Genomic DNA, 7,327 nt, shown 5'->3' with positions numbered 1-7,327 from the left:
TCATTGTGGTATTACTTCTTACATGTACAGAAAAGAGCAGATCAGGCTAGACTGCTCACACACCAGAATCTTGTTTCTCTTGTCCCAAAGGTCAACAGACCTTTGCCAATAAGTAAAATGCATGGAGGTCTCTACAGCTTTTCAGTTCCCTTGATTCTCACATAGCACAGGTGGGACACAGACTACCTCCCATTTCCTTCCCAGCAGGTTTGTGAGTCATATATTAACACTATGTGCCCATTAATGCTTACTTGTGCATTAACACTGTGTACCCATCTATGCTTACGCCCCTGCTCTCTTTTCATGGGGCTGCATTCCACCTGACCACAATTATTCACTGTCCTGTCTCTAGAGCACTGATCCAGAGAGATGAAAAAAGGTCACACGCAATTAGCATGCCCCCTACACTCCCCAGCTGTGGCACACCACCCTATGAGAGCCAGCAAGCTGCCTGCAGTTCCCACAGCACCCAACCCACTGTGGGAATTCTCCACTTCCAACAAGCTACTGCCTTGATAGAGTCAGTTGCAAACCTCCTGTGCAGAAGAAACTAAAATTTCTCTGCTGAGTTCTTTGGATCACTGGGAAAATGAGTTTGGTGTTTGGAAGAAAGGTTCTAGTTGGGACTAAGGGAATGGCTACATCTATACACTTATAAAAGTCAAGAAGTCTCTAGACCAAAACATGACCGTGACAAAACATCATTTTCCTTTTCCTTCTTCATTCTGTCAGGCTTAGTTGTTCTACTAAGTCAGCAACAAAAGGCTGCAGCTGTGCCTAAGTGAAGAAAGGGGTTAGGAGACACTCCTTTCCAAAGCTGGTGGGCAGAGGTCAGGGCAGGAGCAGCAGTACTTCTGAGCAGCAGTGCTGCCTCATATGAAACTCATCTCCCTGGTGAGGAGCTCTTAAGACTTGCTTGAACTACCATAGCATTATCATCTCCAGGTGGCAATGGGAAAGCTGAGGCTTAGGGCAAATCCATACTAGAAAATTCTTGAGAGAAGCCATGTCCATTGGAGTAAGTAAAGTTTTTAACCACAGCTGTGCATAAGCATAAGCTTCCTGACATATTCACAAGGTTGGCAGCAGCATCTTGCAGGGTAAGGATATAATAACTTCTTGTAAAGACATTTTTTCACAGAAGAAGCTGCATCTCTACTGGAGAATTTCATGGCTCATAATTCAATATAAGATAGACAAGACCTGGAAGGCATGTGATAATGTGTAAGCAAAAAGAACCAGAGCCATGCTGGTAGAGCAAGAAAATGAATACAGGTTTCTTCCTCTCAGTGTGCCGTTACAGCAGTTACAGCAGTGTGCTTTCCTGTGTAAATCACAGTGCTGTCAAGGGAAGGGAGAGACTGATGCTGTAAGTACAGCCAGGAATAAAGCCTCAGCTCCAAGAGAAGCAGATTGGCCTGTCAGAGCAGCTGAAGGCTGTGAAATATCCTTTACAGTATTAAAAAAAACTCTTTGGCCACACCAGAGCACAGTTCAGGTGCAAACCAGCACATACATATTGCAGACGACTGGTAAGCCTATGCTGCCCACCGGAGTGGCTCTTCTCTCAGGTTGTGATAGCCTGACATTGCAGAATTGCCACTTCCTTCCCAGAGTTTGGGGTTCTTTTTGAGTGAACCAACTGATCTCCATACAAAACCAAGGGAAACTCTGGAAACAGATCACTCCCAAAAGGTGTCATGGATGAGGGTTTGTTCCTTATTGGACCCTGCCTGATGCTAACCAGTTCTTCAACTCCTGACATCAGCCCTTCTATCACATTCACTCATTATGAAAATGCCACCCTGATAGTCTTCAATCCACACCTCAGGTTCTTTCTGATGCTCCAAACAAAAAGAAAGACCCACACCAAAAAGACCTACACAAACCCACACAGAAAAGTAGAGCTCTTCTGGTGCTAAGATGTGATCACTAAGAGGACAAGTGTTTCACCATGTGGATACAAGGGAAACCACTGGGCTGTTGCAAGGAAACAAGCTATGAGCAGCATTCCAACAGGCCACTTTTCCTGAGGCCCAGGCATTATTCCAAGGGGTGAATGCATTTAGCATGATAGATGAAGCAGCAAGGGAAAGCACAACACAGAGACACAGGTAAATCGAGCTGACAGCGCAGATGCATCTGTGTATACAAAGACTCCAGATTAGTAGCAGGCACCATGCTCCTTGTCAACTTGCAAACTGCCTGAAGGCAGCTGCCCATGGCACCTACAACCCCACTGGCCTTGCTAAGGCACCACAAGTCCCGCTGGCTACAGAGAGGGCGACTTTTCAGCACACATGGCCACGTTCACAGGCTCCACTATGTAGCAAGGAAGTGAAATTTTCTAGGCAGCTTTGTGCTGTCAACATAGAGCATAGAGTTCAGAGCCTGATATCTAATCAGGATAAAAACCCATTTTCTGAGCAGAACAGGGAGTCTCTGTTCTTTCCAGAGGCTGGGACTGCAAATCACCCACAAAACATGAAAGTTTCTCAATAGTTTTATGTTTAAAAGGCAATTCCAAGACAGGAAGCAAATATTGGCTAAGTAATGACAGTTAATCAGTTGCTTTGTCATTTTCCGCAATATTTGTGTTTGCACACGACCTCGCAGGGACAATGGGGACCTACATTTTTATTCCTAATTGAAGAGCAATTAATGCTAAATAAAAGTACTTTCTCTGGATCTGTGTAGAACTCCTAATCTGAAAAAAATAACTTAGATTAGTTTTCTACATTTTAGAGGAGAGAAACTTTATTTATATGTCATATAGGAAAGTTGCACGTAAGAATTTCCACTTGGGAAAACAGGGAAATAAAAGGATTTTCTCTTGGTAGAGCTGCACCCTCACCAGTTCTTCCTTGTTTGCAACTGTCCTGGTGGGCAATTCAGGACAAAGTCCTTTCTTTTGCAACAGACCTTATGTTTGATTTCAGTGGGAGGTATACAAAAAAATACCTTCTCAAAAAGCACACTTATGTCTCTCAGACACCTGTTCAGCAGAGCCCTTCTCAAACCAGCCTAACTTATCACTACTTTTATTACAGCATAGATTAGCATGATTATTATTTAACAGAGAGATAGGTATTATTATTTAACAGAGAAATAGTATAGCATTTGCTCTCTAAAGCTTGATCCAAAGTCAGGGAGTCAAGTATTACTTGATCATGCTTGGTGGTATGAACATAACCTTTTACATCTCAGTTTCCCATCAACATTTGGAAAAGATAGTATTTCCCTGCCTTAGAGACATGTTTTGCAATCATACGCATTAATAAGACTGAGAGGCATTTAACTATTAGAGAACAGGGACCACATTAAACATGCAAAAATGCAGGCCAAAAAAAAGATACTTGTTTCAGTTTATTAGGCCAAAAGCAGGATGAATTGAATGTAGGTTATGTATCTTGGTGGTTCTATCAATCAAGTAAGCATCCACATATATGTTTATCCTAGCTGATGTCACAATGTCAAATTCTTTCTGAATTGTTTACTACGTTCCCAGGACAGGTGTATGACTGCACTTTCTTAAAACAAGAAAATAAAAACCAGTGGATCCAAAGTGGGATATAATACCTCACTGTGCTAACTTGCCAGAAAGGTTCAGCCAGCAAGTACTGCACTGCACATTACATTTTGCAAGTCTAATGTAAAAGAATTTCTCCTGTTCGCCTGCAGACGTGATAAGACTCTGAGCCTCGTGGAATCAGCATTTCAGTGCATGTCGTCCAGTACCCTCTATACTGTGGATTTAGCAAAGCTTGCCTAAAGCTTGTTAAATCCCTCCTCCCACCAAACTATGTATTCCTGAAGTAAAGCCAAAAATATGGAGAAAATGTTAATTCAAATTCATCCTATGATACAAGAACATAGGAGCTAATATTCCTTTTTATTTTCTGAAGGGGTTTCTTTCTGGAAATAATGAGTCTGGCCTTCTTTGACTATAGGATCATCCTGTAGTGAAATAAGGAGTTTAGGGGGGTCAGCTTTCTTAAGTAAGGTGTTGTGGAAAAACTGTCATCGTGAAATCCATCTATTTCACGATACCAATGTTCAACATAGACCTGTTTTACTCTGCTAATCCCTTTACAAATTGCTTGCATTTTTTCCCTCTCCAAGTGATTCACATTTTTATGCAATATATTTTGGTGTCATCTATCATAAAGCTCATCTATTTGGAAGACATTATGCAAATACTTTCATTTAATCCCTTTATCAGTAGAATGTCAGGTTAGTGTTTTAAAAAACATCCCTCTGGGCCATGTTCAAAATAAGAAAGTATATGGGAAAATATTAGCACCTAGTTTAAAAAATATGTTGGTAAGGGTGAACCTCAGTTTTCTGAGACTGTAGGAAAAGGGCATCTTCCTGGAGCAGAATGAGAAACAGAATAGAATTTGCAGAAAGGGTGAAATTTGATTTGTGTCAAATCAATCTTAAAAAGGCCACAGACACCAACTGGTCTGATTCATCCACCAAGAAAGAAAGAAAGAAAAAATTAACCATAATGTCAAAAAAGAAAGACCATCACTAAGAAAGACATAAGACCACAACAACAGCAGCTGAGATGCCACTAGCCAGAACAATGAGAGATTATTAACCACAGATTCTGTGGCTTAGCAAAAGAGCTTTTGACTCTTAAACAAAGCAATCCAGAGAATCTGGATAATCTGCCTGAGTTCAAAGCCAAAACACACCAAGAAAGTATAGTCCTGGTGTGGAAGAACAGGAAGACAACAGGCAGAAGGGAGAGTGGATGCAAAATGGTAAGAGCATACATGAAAACTGGCATATTTTGTTAGAGAACATCAAAATGCATGAAAAGCAAAATCTAGAAGAGGAGTATAAGGGTGTATATATGAAACACTGACAGCAGTATCAAAATATGCTGGGGTGGTGAGTGAGAATCAATTCCCATTCAAGGATGCTTAAGAAGAAATAATTAATTCCTCAAAAGAAATGAGAGCAAACCCAGAGAATAGTGTATATTCATACAGGATGGCAGAGGAAGGCAGAAGAAAACATCCAGGAGAAGGAGCGTTAGAGGACATTTTGGTTACGAAAGAAGTATACGGCTGCCTTGGGATTATGATAGATTTTCATGGACAGCTAGCCACATGTATAAAGGCAGGAGAAACCTGCATGCAATTTTTTTTTTAAAAAGAAGGAATAATTGCTTAACAACAACCTGGGGCAATGACAAGGCAGGGGACATGTTATTGCTGACAACAGAAAACTGCTCCTTCAAAAGGTATCTTAGAAACAGACCCAGCATGACATTGAAAGAAATTATTTACTTTGCTATTATGTTGGGGATAAATAATTTTCAAAAATAAAAGTTGACACACAATTAGAAAAGACCTCAAACTAATAATGGTTTTCTTCTCATCTGAGAAGCTATTTGTTCAGCACTTCTGTACACTGCAGTTCAAACTCTCAGAGTCTTGCACTCATTTCTGTCCCTTCCCACGAAAATGCATCCAGCGAAGAGAATTCTTACTCTCTCAAAAAAAATTGTCTTTCATACATATGTCCCAGTCCCAAGGAACACACAGGAACATGACCTGGATGCAATCTGAGTCACTAATATGAACCCAAATTTACAGGCATCTATATAATAAAGACTTAATACAGAAAGGTCCTTGAAACATCTGTTCCACATACCACCATATCAAAGTCCCAACAAAAATAAGATCTTTATTAAAAAAAGAAAAAGCCATTTCTTTAATGCATGCATATGCCTGTGGCTGGTGAATATAAATGCAGCCACTTGGCCAGAGGGAAAAGGTTCCCAGATGCTTTTTACAGCTTTGCACATGGCAGGCAAACTGCTGCCTCTGTCAAGCTGCAGAGCAGCACCAGCCTCATGCACCAGCAGCCCTGGCTGTTCTGTGACCAAGGAATGTGGCTCCAGCCCAGCCTGGAGGTAGCAAGTGTTAGCAACCCCTCTGCACCTTGATATGCAGAGCTAAGGGACAAGAAAGAAAAAGAATCTTCTTCCCCACAATAACCCCATGTCTGAAAGCTGTGGCACTCTCCTTTTTACTCCTCCTACTCATTTGGAATCTCAGATCAGGGTTGTCTTGACCAGCCTAAGGAGGTAATGAGAGAAATGTGTTTTCATGATAGTTCTATGAATAGTTGCCTTCTAACAGATACAAAGAGACTCTCTTCCCTCTCTAAAGGCCAAACAACGTAAAGTATTGAGTCACTTTCTCTTCAATTGACAAAACCTTCTGGGCTTGGCATAGTTGCAAAAAAAGGTGCTCCTTCAGGTTTTCATCTTCAGCCAGATATCACAACCAGGACAACATGGAAAATATCTGAGTTGAAATAAGAGATGAGGAAACCTATAGACTATCAGCTGGATACAGCTGCAGCTTTGTTTAGCCTTTAGCATAGTGAATATTTTCACATTAATATTAGATATCCCTAAAGAGGCCTATAGCATGCATTTCAAAGGCCTCTGATCCCAGGCAAGGAGAATATTCTCATCCCTTTCCTGTGGCATGCACACAAAAGTTAAACCAATCCTACACCTACACACTCACCCTCCTCAGAGCACTGCATCATCATGGCATTATTACAACCAGGATCGAGGTATGACCACTTTATCTTCAAACTGCCCAACACTTTGTGGCACAGACTTGACCTATTCATGTCAGATGGGCTTGGTTATACAAATAGACCAGACCAGCAGCTATTCTCTTGATTAGTCCCTTCATTTCAGCCACATTCATCATCCAGGGAAAAGAAAGCTCACACCCAAATAACACTTGATGCTGGAAAGTCATCATTTGATTTTATAAGCTATTCAAATGTTCTGTTTTGCAGTACCTGTAGACATGGACATGTGTGCTCTGGGCTTTGCCAGGACACAATGATCCATTCTGACTAGATACATAATTTGCATAATGGTAACTGTAAGCAATGCCAAAACAGCCCTCATTTCCCAGAAATAAATAGATGGACCACACAAGAATGTGCTTTTTGGGCAGCACAAAGAGGAGTCATGCTCAGATATTCTCTGCAGCTGATTGACCCAAACTGTAAATATAGTGGCATGCTAGATTTCTGCAAACCTCAGGATGGGATAGGCACTGTCACCTGCAGCTGCTCTTATGCAACTCAGACTACTTCTCAGAACAAATTAACATACCAGCTCTCAACTTTTCAGACAACTGAAGGAAATAGAGTTGCCCAAACAGCCCTGGGGATCCTAGAGCAAGGCAAGCTTTCCTCCAATAACACTCACACTATAACACACACCCTGATTGCTTTCTCCACTGTTGACTACTGCAGACTTTCTGTGGGCTCCAGAGTT

Source organism: Agelaius tricolor, unplaced genomic scaffold (genome assembly GCF_023055355.1).
Source record: "Agelaius tricolor isolate 1412-34295 unplaced genomic scaffold, bAgeTri1.0.p SCAF_26, whole genome shotgun sequence".
Classification (NCBI taxonomy): Eukaryota; Metazoa; Chordata; class Aves; order Passeriformes; family Icteridae; genus Agelaius; species Agelaius tricolor.
The sequence above is the reverse complement of the archived record's forward strand: the minus strand, read 5'-3'. Positions refer to the sequence as shown.